General features: G+C 41.0%; 2 pseudogenes; both read right to left on the bottom strand.

Moving 5' to 3' along the window:
* Window positions 1–9,792: 9,792 nt before the first annotated feature.
* On the bottom strand, window positions 9,793–11,086 carry LOC148029368 (uncharacterized; annotated as a pseudogene).
* A 1,455-nt stretch (window positions 11,087–12,541) lies between these two features.
* Window positions 12,542–14,827, bottom strand: LOC148029369 (uncharacterized; annotated as a pseudogene).
* Between the last annotated feature and the right edge of the window lie 475 nt (window positions 14,828–15,302).

Below are 15,302 nucleotides of genomic sequence, written 5' to 3' on the forward strand. Positions count from 1 at the left end.
ACCAAGTAGGTTTTCAAGTTAAAGCATAAGTTATATGATAGTGTTCAATTGCTACAAAGCTAGACTTGTGGCAAAGGGTCACACTTAGTAGGAGGCCATTGATTTTGATAAGAGACTATTGCTCTTGCTCTTGCCATATGACAACTATTTGTATCATTTCTACTTTAGCAGCTCATAATGATTGGAATCACATCTATTGGTCATAAAAACTACATTTCTAAATGGTAATATGCATGAGGAAGTGTATGTTTTTCAACCTCATGGTTTTGTGAAAAAACGACAAGAAAAAAATTTACAAAAACTAGAAATGGCTTTATATGGTCTAAAGCAAGTACCTCATGATTGGTATGAGAAGATATATGCATACTTAATTGCATATGGTTTTTAGAATAGTCCAACTGAGAGCATATTAGATGTTAGACATAAGGGTAATATGCCTATGATCATTGTAGTTCATGTTAATAACATGGTACTCACTAGTCCTAATGAGATGCATATTGTTACTTTTAAGACTAAGTTGAATTCGGCTTTTGACATGTTGAATTTGGGCTTATTGTATCATTATTTGAGAATCCAATTCAAGTGATGTGGTGAAGGTATTGCTTTGTGTGAAACAAAGTATGCTAAGATATTATTGCAAAGATTTGTTCTTGAAAACTACAAGCCTATTGTTACTCTTTTGGAGACATGTTTGAAGTTGAGCCTCTATACTATTGGAGTTTGTTTTAATGTCTTTCTCTATCAACAAACTACAAGCCTATTGTTACTCTTTTGGAGACATGTTTGAAGTTGAGCCTCTATACTATTGGAGTTTTTTTTAATGTCTTTCTCTATCAACAAACTATTGGATGTTTGATTTATGTATGCATTACAATGCTTGACATTCAGTTTGTAGTCTCACAGATGAGTAGGTTTTTACATAGCCCAAGCACTAAGCATTGGCAAAGCAATGAAGCAGATCATTTCCTACTTGAGTGATACTTAACACCTAACATTAAATTTTTTGCACTCTCATAAAGAATAGGTTTATGCATAGCCCAGGACTAAGCATTAGGTAGTGAAATATATCTTTTGCAACTTGAATGGTACTCAACACCTTGGGCTATTTTATCCCAAGAGGGAATTATTACTGCCAAATTTACATGATTTTTATGTTCTAACTAGATTGGTTGTTACAACACTTGTGTATCCATAAGTAGATTTTGCTTCATGCTTGGTGTTGGGGTAAAAGGCCCTTGGACCTGCTCGTGTATAGTGACCACCCATATTCTTTATTCATATATATATGAAAGTGCAATAAGGCTATTAGAACAATTGTTGACAGCACCTACATTGTGTGTGCTCTTCTCTCCCGCGTCTGCTACATCCCTTTCAACTGGTATCAGAGTAGGTCCTTCGCGAGTGCTTCTCGGCCTTCCCCAGCATCTACACAAGGTATGAGAGCTTGCTTCTCACTCAATTCTCAGCCATTCTTTGACATGAACAAGAGGGTTTCATGAAGAGGCAACCATAACTTCTATCATTGAAGCTTGTTCTCTTTACCTCTTGCTTGGACTTGTCCTAGGCTTGTGTAGGCCTATGTAGACCTATTATAGGCCTTCATTGGGCTCTTGCTTATCCCCTACCCACCTTGATTTGGCCCCTCAAGTGCAACATCATGCTCACGTTTTATTTGTGCATGTTTGTAAAAATGGCTCAAAAATCACTCTTTTTGTCATATCTCAGGCATTCGAAACCCGATTCAGGCAAGGTAAGAGTCTAAGTTGGGATTTTGGCATGCTTCGGATGTGATGCTGATGTCGGATTTTCCAAATTATGATGATAGAATATTCTACAACAGATTTCAGGTCTGAGACAGCATGTATTTGTATGCCTATGGCTTATGTGATGCTTCTACTGATGTCTATTGATACTGGATCACTTGTGGATGTTATGCCTCTTATGTGAGATGCATTTGAAGCTAATTTAGCTCAGCCATTGACTGTTTTGAATAGTCCAAGATCTGTCCAAAATAGGGCAGCCACCTGTTACTTCAATTTTATGCTTACAGGTCTTAGCACTTGATGCCTGATTATGCCCGGTTGGTGCCTATACATACGGGAATGTATGCCTATGGATTTGAGCTTGGATTGAGCACTGATTTGCTCAGTGTATAGAGGTTATATGTTGTTGGAAACTTTAGGGTTGAAGCTATTTAATAATTTTCCAGGTTATGCGTATTGCATACAGGGTGCTCCCGGCTACTCGGTATGATGTCATGATGTATTTGGACTATGCCACATGTCTTGTTTATGCTGCGGAATGCTTTTGAGTTGAGATTAGAGCTCGATTTGGGTTTGGCTGTCACTTCTTTACAGCTGGCATTTCATCTATGACATGGTTTATGCCTAGGCTATCCAGTACGGGTTATGATGTCTTGGTGAATGCTTTATGCTTTAGCTGTGGATGGCAGTTGTTTGAGCTCGTCTCGACATTCATTTGAGTATTCCCTTGAGTAGTTGGACATTGACTCGGCTTTTTCCGTTACAACTTGGCTTTTTTTGTTATGACCTTGGATGCTATATGGTATTTGATGCTCCGATTATGGATCTTGGCTATTACTTGGATGAACTTATAGGTATTGTGCAATGATTGCTCCCTTGTTTTGGCAGTTGCCTATTGAGCTGTGATTACTCGTTTGCATTTGATATGCGGGATATTTACTGATCAGTGGACTTCGATAGTGCTTGGGATTTACAATTATGGTCGCCTTGCTTCTCTATTGTATGGCATCTATGCTATTTGGGCTGCTATTGCCCATGTATGTCAAGGAGCACCTGGTTTGCTGCTATGTATTTTGTAGAGCCTCTTACCTAGATGCTTTTACACAGATATTTGGGCTTTTATTGGAGCTTGATTCTTGCAGGTTTATTTGCCACTTGCCATTCTTGGCTGGACATGTATGTTAGTACAAGGTATGAGACACTGCAAAGTTATGCATACTCTGTTTTGGGGACGCTTATGCATTTATGGCTCTGAGGCATGCTTATGATTTTATGGCTACGAGCTACAGTGGGATATGTCATGCTTTTGTCTGCTAGGCTTGTCCATGTGGGAGCTTTTGCATCTGTGGTTGATGCCTTTGTGTTCTCCCCTTGTGGTTTGGATGAGTCCCCTTTACAGTATGCTATGGCGACTTCCAGCTCTTCTAGTCATGCAAAAAGTCCTCTTGATGAGTCTGTTCTCTCTGATGAGAGTTCCCTTGATTATTTGAGCTCCTTGGATGTATTAGATAGCCCTACTTATGCTATTATAGAGCAGTTTTCCTCTTCTACAGGTTTTACAGGTTCTGTTTGCTTTCATTGTGGAAAGACAGGGCATGTGAAGCGTAAATGCTTCAAGTGGATTAGAGAGCAGAAAATATTGCGCGGCACTAGACATGAGAGTAGAGTCAGTGATATAGTAGGTGAGACCACTGTTGATAGTGGTATGGTGCATGTAGTTACCCATGATGATGCAGTTGAGCCTAGACTCATGGCATCATGTTACCTTGCAGATTACAGTGATATAGCCTATACCTTTGATTGGCTTTTAGACAGTATGGAATCTTGTCATGTTACTCCGCATAGAGCTTGGTTCTCTTTTTACATGGAGGTTGACGGATGTATTTCTTTGGGCCTTAAGCAGGATTGTCATGTTATTGGTATAGGGGATATACACTTGGCTTTGCCAAATGGGTCTTCTCTTATGCTCCGTGATGTCTTGCATATACCTACGCTCAGTAAGAGCATGATCTCTGTTAGTCAACTGCATGGTGCAAGATGTTATGTCTCTCTTGGGGATACTTAATGAAAAATCCATCGTGGTTGCTTGACATTGGCCAAAGGTGCTAGATATGGCAATGATTATGTAGTGCATGTCTCTCATGTGGGAGATTCTATGGTTGCTGTTATGCAAATACCACATGCATTGTTATGGCATTGTCTCCTAGGCCATGTACAACACATTGAGATGGATGCTTTATGTGATATGGGCTTATTGCCTGCTCTTCCCCATGCTACTTGCCCTCATTGTACTCATGGTCTATGTAGAGCCTCTTTGGCTTATGGCGCTCGTGCGAGGCATGCTCCTCTAGATCTAGTCCATGTTGTAGTATATGGACCTATGTCTTCCCAGTCACTTGGTGGAGCGTCATATTTTGTGACCTTCATGGATCATGCTACCCATCGTGTTTGGGCTTACCCTTTGGTATGGATTGAGGATGTTGTTACTATGCTTGACGGTATTATGGGATTGCTCATGGCATGTATTATGGGATTTCTTATGCCCACAGTATTATGGGATTGCTCATGGCATGTATTATGGGATTTCTTATGCCCACGGTATTATGGGATTGCTCATGGCATGTGCCTGACTTTACAAGCAAAGGTTGCTTCTATGCTTACCACAACTAGGTTGTCTTATGGCTTTTGGGCTGAGGCCCTTATGATGGAAATCTACTTGGTTAATCGGACGTCATGTTTCTCTTTGGACATTATTACTCCGCATGAGGCATGGAGTAGCATTAGAGCCTCCTATGATCACTTGAGGATGTTTGACTGACAGGCATCTATCAGTATGCCACATGAGCCTATGTCACGCAGATGCATACTCCTTGGTTATGGAGATGGTGACTTTACAGCTTACAGGTTTTGGGATTTAGATGCCCAGCAGGTCCTACGCAGCCGTCATGCTATCTTTTATGAGACACAAACACCTCTCAGGCCTCTTGACGTGCATTCAGTGTGCTTTATGGCTGATTCTACAGCCGTATGTCAGTCTTCCGCTTTGCTGAGGCCACATACTGTCTTGAGGCCCCATTTGACTTGTGTCCGGGATGCTGGCCCTCTTTCGATGATTGACCTTGGAGAGTCTATATGCTCTCCACTGATGCTATGCACAACTCTGATGCTTTACAGCTGTGCACTTATGAGTTGTGTTGCTTGCTTCATGGGAAGCAGCCATGGATTTCTCTATTGTCTAGAGCTATGGGATTTCTTATCTCTTGGATGTCATGGACTCAGGGATGCTTGACTCTTCTTGTGAGGAGGTTCCCGCCACTTATTGCACATCTCACTTTTCGATTGGGCGTTGGGTGAGATGCCATGATTCCTCACAATGTCTCTTTTCTTTTGTTTTGTTTTTTCACTTCCTGGCCCATTGGCCTTTTAGTGGGAGGTTGTTGGGGTAAAAGGCCCTTACGCCTGCCCGTGTACAGGGACCACCCATATTCTTTATTCATATATATATGAAAGTGCAATAAGGCTATCAGAACAATTGTTGACAGCACCTACATTGTGTGTGCTCTTCTCTCCCGCGTCTTCTGCATCCCTTTCACTTGGTAACTCATACATATCATGGTTGAGTAAGAAGCAACCCTGTATGGCCACTTCTGTGAAGCTAAGTATGCACATCTTTTATAGCTATGATGCCTCTTGGCTAATTGGGTATTGGACAATCATCTACCACAACCATCTTTACTAATATTTAGATTGCATTGGTAGTTGTATGGAATCGAGTGTTCCATGCATGTATTAAGCACATTGAGGTGCACTATTATTATGTCAAAAGTTAAAGACTCTTTGTAGGAGAGATTAGCTTCACATTTGTGCCAATACAAGATGACCTTGTAAATCTTTTCACAAAGGCTTTACCTCATCAAAATTTCAAAGCTTTAGATTTACTCCCGTTGGTGGATTGATCTAGTGTATCACACATTGCACTTTTCTATATATGAATGCCACCTCTTGTTCATTGCATCACTCTCCTAGGGGGGTTTTGTTGCCATAATTTGGTAGTGATGCATGTGAAAACACTTAGGATTGTTGGGGCACACTTTTCCCTCTCTACGAGGTTTTTTTCCCTCAATCTTATACATATGCCTATTCACTTTTAGGGCATACTTAGTCTGGTAAATCTTTTCTATTAGTACCTCTCAATACATTAAATTGTGCTTTCTCAAGCTTCTTCTTCTCCAAGCTATGTATTTGCATTCTTGCAACCCTAAATCCAACACATATTGCTATTAGGAAAAATTCTAATTGGGGGAATGAGGATATTGGCTTGGATATGCTCCAATATTGTCATTTCTTATGTTTCCTTGAATCAAGGAAGATATGAATTGAAGGAACTTTGTGGAGATTTAAGGCCTCCACCAACCATAGGTTTGTGAAATAAAGAGAGCCACTCAAGAAGTGATGAGATAAGGCTCATTTAATCCTAACTAATCATGCTTGAAAAGTGCTAATCATGGTGATCAAGGATAATGTAAGTTGAGGAAGAGAGGTGGCTCTAATACCATGTGAAAAATCTCACCATAGCATTAAGAGAGCAAGAGTGAAGTGTGCGCAATACAAGAGAGCCACATTATTAAAAAATGAATTCTTACTTATTAAGTTGCTTAGAGATTTTCAACTTAGTGCTCTTGGCTCTTCACAAAGAGAGCACCTTCATGCCCCAATAAAAGATCCATTAGGATAGGATAAGGATAAAACATCAGATGGCCACGTGTCACATTTTAAGCTTTTTCATATAGTCACACCCTCATCTATCCTTTTTTACATGCCTCTTTCTTGATAGGAAAAGTATAATAAACTTGCAAAAGTCATAGACTAGCATTCACATCTTCAAGTTTGATGATAATGGTGTTGTAATCTACAAATGTTTGAGAGGAGAAGCATCCACTTCTTGGCACCAAGATACATCTTAGCTATCCATGTTTTAGAATGCCATAAATCACTCTTACTAGAGCACTCAGCAGAGCACCTCCTATATGCCATATATCTCCCACTGCAATAAGCTCACTCTTGAAGGAAGGTTACTTGAGTTTGATGGGTAGGGACACATTTCCTGTTGAGATTGAGGTTAGAATCTTGTAGCACAAGAACTATGGTCTGAATGCAAAGTTTCCAAGAGAACCCTAAGGATGGTGGACCCAGGCACCAACCAATAGCCTTATCCACTTATATATATATCCTATCAAGATGGGCAATCCTTCAATTCGGTCATTGGTACTTATTATGCCAAGAGTATAGAGTCTCATAATCTTTCAAAAATCACACAGTTCATGTTGCATCCCAACTAATCAATCAATTTGACGTATGCAACCTATTAGGCACTCTGTCAGTCATACTCTAATGCCTTATTAGGATGGTGTGATTAGAATTAAATTTGCTTCTAGGATGATTAACTTTTTTGTTTGCATATGTGATGCATTTGCAACATAGATTGATATCATATCAATATATTCCCCATCTATTGGGATTCAAATGGATAAGATAGAATTGTAGTCATCTACCAATGACAAAATTTTAGATCCAACTCAGCCAAGATTAGGATATCACAACTCCCCCAATGATGTATTAAAATAAATTCATTGAATATTTTAGTTAAGACTTATTTGCACTTTAAGGCCTCATGTTAATTTCTTAAAGAGAAAGAATATCTAGTTTGTTTTGTCTCAATACGTTGTGGCATAATACTTCTTCTTCATGCTTCAAAACTCTTTTATGTTCTAGGAAATGGTATTGAGCTTAATTAACATCCTTTCACAATTGTGCATCATAATTTCCCAAATTGTCATCAAATCCTTCATCTAGCAAGGCATAGATTTCTCTTTTAATGAAAGGATTTCAAACCATCTATTTGATTGCTTCTTTAATTCAACCATTTGGTTGGTTAGCAATCCTTAGACACCTTGGATGTTCAAGTTCTCCTTTGCCACTTGCATAATTGCCTTTCCTTTGCAGCCCCAATTTCCTCCCATTGAAGAGTTTGTAGCTTTTTTGGCCACCACTTATCAGCATTGGATTGGCTAGAGCACATGTGAGGAGGGGGGAGTCTTTGGGGCACGTGCTTGCCCATATCCTTTGTTTGGTATGTCTTTATTTTCCTACTCACCTCCTAGATATTGATAGCTTATTTTTCTCTTCTCCTCCATTCCTTTCCTAGTAGGGAGGCTTTACTCAAGTAGCATGATGCTTTGACAAGTAGCAAGCATCTAGAAAGATTGGAATTTTGACCCTGTAGAGGATTTCAAGCCCATTCGCATCAAAATATCTAGAAGCTTTGAAGGATCCTTCATGTGATCCTATGAAATGCAAGCTTATTTTATACCATAGAGTGCTTGACCCATAGTGCATAGAACACCTTGCCAAATACTTTTACAAGAGCTCCAACCTCCCCCTCCAACCATGCATACATAGAGAGGAGAAGGGTTAGGACAAGCTCTTATGCCATCAATATATGAATGGAATAGTAAGATGCTTGTATAGGTATTAGTCATGGTCTAAGAAAACCTTTTTGGAGTGATACATATACATACATAAAGAGGGAGTGTGTCTATATGTGTGAGAGAGTCCTCACCCACACATACACACATACTCTCTCCAAATATGTGTACATATGTTGACCCTAGTGCAAGAAAGGAAAAAAAAAAAAAGGAAGAAAAAGAAAATTTTATAATACAGGGCAAAGTGGAAAAAGGCAGCTTGATAGCAGAAATAAGAGGAAAAAGAGCCAAAAGTGCAAAGACACCATAAAAAACCAAGGCGAGTGCGAAAATGGAAGAGGCACATTTTAAAGTGCAAAGGTCTCCCTAAATCTTTGTAAAAGAGCACCAGGCTCCCTCTTGTGCAATTTGTAAAAAGTAGACGGGCATGGGTGAAGCCACAATGTAAATATAAGGGAATAGGAAAAGAAAACCTAGGCTAAATGGTCGGTCATGTAAAAAAGGGGTGGTGCCCAAAAGGGATTAGGGCATGCATAAAAGCAAAAAAGTGAATAGAGAAGCTCATTCTTGTGTGTGGCCCAGAAGGAGCTCTCCTCCTCTCTTCTTCTCCTTCTTCTTCTTACTCTTTTTTGCTTGTGCTTGTGCTTGGGAGACGGAGTGAGTGTGTGAAGGTGAGGGACCGTGGTGGAGAAGCTCTCCATCTTCTCCTCTCTTCTTTTTCTTCTTCTCTTCTTTTCTCTTGTCTCATGTGTGGAAAATGGAGCATGGAACTTGGAGCTTGAGGATTGAGCTTGTTTTAGCTTGCGCCTTGGATCATGGAGCTACCAGAGTGCTTGAGGGAGGAGGCAACTAGATCGAGCATGGAGGTAAGCTCACTACACTCGTAGGTGCGAGAGTGTGTACGACTATGTGAGAGATAGCCATTGCACTTGTCTTGAAATACTTGAAACAATAAGCAGTCCATGCATCTTGGTGGTCGAGTGTGAGCTCCCACATTTTGGTTCCATTTTCAAGACCAACGGATTCAAGGTTTGGGTGCTTGTGCGCTCCAAATCGAGCATTGAAGTAGGGTTTTCCCCAAACTGGTGCTTGAGGTAGATAGGTAGGAAGCGAGGGAGTTTCAAGAGGTACTCAATCTCCTTGGCAATTAAGTTTTATGATTTTTGAATCTAGATGAGTCAATAAAATTAGTGTGGGCATTTGGTTGTGATTTGAATGCATTAGGATAAAGGAAAAACAAGAAAACGAATGTTATACACAGTAGGATTTTTGTTGTTGTAAACATGCCAAATAGGGAAAAAGGGAGAGAAAAAGAGCTTTAATGTGTAATGCATCAAAAGGAAGAAAGGGGGAAGATCATAAATGAGTAGAGAAGGGCTTTAATAGGCTAGGAACACGTGGGAGAGTTCACTTTCTCATTTGAGACACACACACACACACACACACACACACACACACACATTTTTTGGTAATATCCAGTGTAGTATATGTGCTCACAAATTTACAAGCTGGGGAAACCCAAAAAAGGGGGCTATCCCAAACTATCAGAAACATAAAAAGAAAATCTCTATGCAGGAAGTGTCCATGTTACCCTCATAGCTGGCATCATATAGAGATTGCCGCAGTGAGGCTCAGAAGGATTCATATTGCTGGTGATTTTGGAGACCCAAGTATGCCAAATTATGATCACTCCAGATTGTCCAAAGAGCCCAATATCTCACCCAAAAAAGAAAGAGTGAGTATTGAGACAAAGAACACATAAATCGGCCAAAGAGCCAGAAATGTTTCCCAAAGCTATGACTCAGGAAACGAAGCCGAAGCGAATCTGAAATTCTCCTGAGGAGGATCCTAGAACAAGGACAATGCCAAAATAAATGAGGGACAGTCTCTGAGGAAGCCAAACATCTCAGACATGTGGATGATGCAATGTGACATTTAGCAAGTGCGACCCCCACTGACAGTGTGCTTGTTAAACATCTCCAAAGAAAAAGCCTTTGTTTCAGTGGCATTTTACACTTCTAGAGCATCCTAAGATTCTTCTGCCACCACCATGTAAGAGACTTCATTAAGTGCCACAGAGAATTAGCATGCTGATGAATCCATGGGGCAGGCTAAAGAAGCTTGTATACTTTGATTGAAGTTAAGGCAGAAAGAGAGACATGACGAATGCATGTAGCAGATGGCTGTAATTGCCAATCCATAAGCCTGTCTGTATCAAGCATAGGTGGAATTGGTAGAAAGGGATGCAGTAAATCAACAATTTTCTTCCATATAAACCTATGATGCATTCCCAATGCATAAGAGGTCATGGCCTGGGGAAAGGATAAAGTATATCCCCGATCATCCACCACATCCTGTATGTACCTAATTCCCAGTTTCATAAGATTGTATGCCCGAACAGGTTCCTGTAAAGCAAGAGGAATGTCAAAAATGGCACTCCAATGAATGCTTTCTTTTCGCATGGAGTTTGTCCCCAAACAACTATTAGAAGCCCATTTGACCTTAGAGAGAACCTATTTCCAATCAAGTATCAAAGTAGTAGAGAAAGGACAGCCAGGGTATTTTGCCCACAAATCTGCCAATGACAACCTTCCAGAAATCCGTAATCCAATGACCATATGCAGAAGTGTTCACGCTGGCACACATGCATGCTAGCATACAAGTCCACGGCTGTTGCTGACGGAAGAAAGTATGTAACATGGTAGCCTTCCTTGCAAGGGCATGATATCTTATATTGAGGATATTTAGTCCACCATGCATCCTTGGAGAGCACACCATTTCTATCCTCATGAGTCTCAATGCTTTCACAGCAGCTTTTGTCTTCCATAGCATCTCCATAGCTTGAGACATAAAAGCGAAGATATCCCTGGATGACCAATGCAGTAAAGGCAAATAGAACTGGACATAAGACATCACAATGGATTGTACTATTCTGAGCCTGACATGAAGGGGCCAAGTAGAAATCTTCCAGTATTCCAGTTTATGTTGTAGTCTTTGGAAAATCCATTTCAATTGCATTTTCCTAGTGATATGCCATCCTATGGGGTATCCCAGATGCTTGACAATATCTGTGGAAAGCACCACCTAACCAGGACATAGAATAGAGTGTCAGTCACATTGTTTGAGGGGAAGCAATTTAGATTTGTCAAAATTAACATGTAATCCCGCTGCCAGACCATATAGTGAAAGAGTGGCCATAAGCATGCAAAGGTCCCTTGGAGAATTCTGTGGCATGAAAAAAGAATCATCAGCATACACTTGTGCCAAAAATGATGTAGCCCCTGGGATTTGAAGACCAGTCATCTGCCCTGTGTTTGTTAAGTGATCAAGATATACCAGAAGAGGATGGGTCACAATTGCATAGAAAAGAGCACTAAGAGGACAGCCTTGCCTGATTGATCGACCCAATATCCATGAGTGAGACAAATGCCCCCCCAAAATGAACTGAGCAGTAGAGTTAGAGTAAAGCCAGTAAACAACATTTGCCATCTTGGGACCAAAGCCCAACTTAGTCATGATCTGAAAAATAAAATCCCATTGGACATTATCAAAGACATTAGCAATATCCACCTGCAATATAAGTACGTCTTGATGCGAGTATTTATCATATTCAATTGCAATCAAGGCATTGGATATATTGTCATGGATTTGTCTTCTCGGCACAAACCCATACTGATGAGGATGAAGTCCTGCATGCAGTATCCCCTGTAGCCTATGCATAATCATTTTGGCAATAAGTTTGTAAAGCACAGGCATCAAGGTAATGGGCCTCCAATATGATATATGATCACTGAGATGTTTTTTGGGCACAAGCTTGACTAAGCCATGATTCCAAGAGTGCAATAGCTGATTTTCTTGCCAAGCAACATTAATCATCTGCAAGAGGACCTCTTTTAAGTCATCCCAAAAGGAAATATAAAATTCCACTGTTAGGCCATCCCATCCAGGAGACTTATGTTTACAGAGGTGTAGCAATGCATCATCCAGTTCTGTATCAATAAAAGGCCTCTCTAAGGTAAGAGCATAATCCTGCCGAACTATTCCAGAGACATATTGGAGAAATTCATTCCTGGCATCAATCACTGGATTTGACGGGAAACCAGGTGCAGAAAACAATTTCTGGAAATAATTGTGGCATTCATCTTGGAGATTAGAGAAAGAGTGAGTCCAAGTGCCATCCAGCTTCCTAAGCCTCAGACATGAGTTTTTCTTTCGAGTAGCATGCAAACTCTGGAAAAAGGCTTTTGATGAGCAGCCCTTGTCCATGAGGGGCTTCATTCTTGCCCTTATCTGTCATTTATGCAATTTCCTTTGATCATTGACAGCAAGCTTAGATTGGGCATGTGAGAGGGAATCTTTTTCCAAATCAGAAAGTGACCTTGACTGAGAGATTTCAGTCAATAGTTGTGCTATCCTTTTTGCATCTTTAACCTCATTCCTCCATTCTGCCATATGCCATTTCCCGTATTGCGTAATGACATTCTGCACACGGGAGACAAAACTATCCCAGGCATAATTCATATCCTCCTATGCATGTAATGACAAGGGATGAATGGCCAATCTGATCATTTGCTGAAAATGATGATGCTGAAAATACGCCCGGTTAACATGCAATAATCTTCTTGAGAAGAGTGGTAGATCATCCAGAGGCATGCCAAGTTTCAAATTCATCCACAATGGAGCATGATCTGACAAACCGAATGAAAAATCTATAAGGAGATGGGGGCTGAAATCTGCAAATTGTTGTGGATGAAAGAGATACCATCTGTCAAGCCTTGCCCAATATGTGGTAAATGCATTATGGTGAAATGTATATCCAGGGACTGACCCTTGGAGAAGTATCCATAAGTCTTCAGCTTGCACAGAAAGTAACATATCATTCCGTTTCTGCCTTTCCAATGATAACATATGAGATCGGGAAGTAGTATTATCTCTAGACAGGGGGAGTTATTAAAATCTCCACAGATAAATGCATTGGATCTCCATGGATATCTGCCTATAAAATCCCAGGAGGAACCCCTCATGGCAGAATTCTGAGAGGCATGTACCGATGCAAAATCAAAAATATCACCATTGACATTGCATTGTATAACTATCCATCTGCCACACTGCTGTCATTAAAGGCCAGTTGAGGTTCCACTCGTGTCTTACCAGTATGCATACACCTGAATAGGTAGCAGTACCATCATATTATATATCATAGCCACAGAAAAAAACATGTTGTCCAGCCATAGAGTGTTGATTGTGCTCTTGCAAACAAACTATATTAGGCTACATTTTATGTACATAATTCCATAAAAGCCTCCACTTCAGAACATTGCAGAGGCTCTGTACATTGTATGTAAAGCACTTGAGTGTTTGAAACATAAAATAGGTATGTACAATAGAGCATATAAGATGAAAAACAAAACATGAGAGGCTAGGCCTCTGCCTACATAGGTTGCATGCCTTCAGAGATAGCATTTTCCCCCTCCCCTGAGTCACATATGGGGATGCCCTTCTTCAGAACCCCTACCCAATTTTGAAGAACAGGGGCAGGGGCAGGGGCTGAAGTAGAAGTTTGTCCTGGCAAAGGGGTAGAAGCATCCCAATGATGAGATTCGAGGGGCTGTTGCTTCAGTACAACCACCTTCTTGGTTTGTTGAAAGCCATCTTGATCAATCCCCACTGATTCTTTCATCTTCTCTTTCCCTTTATCTTTCCCTTTTGCCACAAGTGAGTGCACTTGATTGGTTGATTTTGCATTCTTTGCCCCACTTGCATTTGTTGTCTTAGCTTGCAAGCTATCATTCTTTTCCCTTGTCTGGGGTGGCAAAGCATTTGGGGGGGGGAGGTTTGATGCAGAACCACAGGGCATTCAGAGGCCAGATGCCCAAATTTGTGACAAGTGAAACAAGCACCTGCAAACACACCCCACTTCAAGTCAAAATACTTTTTACCCAATTGTAATCCCTCCACTTCCACTGCAATCGAAGGAGGGGTAGGTATATCAGTGTCCCAAAGAATAGAGAACCTGTTACGGTTCCCCATGGGGCGAGGTGGACAAATGACCTGTCCCAAAGAAGCAACTAGACCAGGCAACTCCTCACGCATGTAGTCTGGGAAGTTTGCAACCTCAACCCATACTGGGCAATGATGGCATATAAGACTTTGATAGTCCTTATTTGGGGACTAGGGCATATCATGCACCATCTGCCTCCCATAAAATAGGGGAGAGAACTCAAGAAGCCTCTGCTTGCATGTGGCATCTATCAAATGCACTTCATAAAAACCTCTGGAGGCAAAGTACACTCCCTCCACAAAACATCCTCCAAGAATAGACTTAATCCACTGCGCAACATCGCTGGCCACAGGGATTCTGCCCGGAAAAAACATTATTATTGTAGTTTGAGACAGCTTCTTGAGGGGATTCACAAGGGACGGCAACTTCAATTTATAGGTAACCTCTGGAATTGGTTTGCCCTATTCCTGTCGTGATTGCTGAAAGTCATCCCTGAGGGTATCAAAGACATACTGAGCATCCATTGAGAATTCATCATCTTGTGTAGCAGGCTTTGAGTGACGACGCTTAGTTTCCATAGGCCTTTCTTTGCGGGCATATGTACAGAAATCTGAAACTCTCACTCAGACACAGAGCAGGGTGCCGCAGGAATGTTAGGTCACAGAGCAAGACTGTTCACAGTTCAAATCGATGATGGTTCACACGAGGACTCGGGTAGGGCTCAATCAAGGCAAAAACGGGCCCTACGCAAGAGAGTTGGGGGAACTCACGCAGCACGTGAGGCAGATTCAAACGTCTGCTGGTTAGGGAAAACACGAGCGCCGACTGTTCTCTCTCTCTCTCTCTCTCTCTACACACACACACACACACACACACACACACAAAAGCAAGTGGGGAGATTTCACTTGGTGATCCTTGTCTCAACACATTTTGGCCCTCTAGGTATTTTTTGGATGTTGTTTGATGCTTGTTGATTAGTGTCAACACCGTGGTTGCAATCATTAGCAAGGCATGTGTGGGATTTTCAAAGATATTTTTTCGTTCTATAACCTG

This window comes from Lygodium microphyllum, chromosome 11 (genome assembly GCF_053477565.2).
Source record: "Lygodium microphyllum isolate KBCC chromosome 11, Lygodium_microphyllum_v1.1.10, whole genome shotgun sequence".
NCBI lineage: Eukaryota > Viridiplantae > Streptophyta > Polypodiopsida > Schizaeales > Lygodiaceae > Lygodium > Lygodium microphyllum.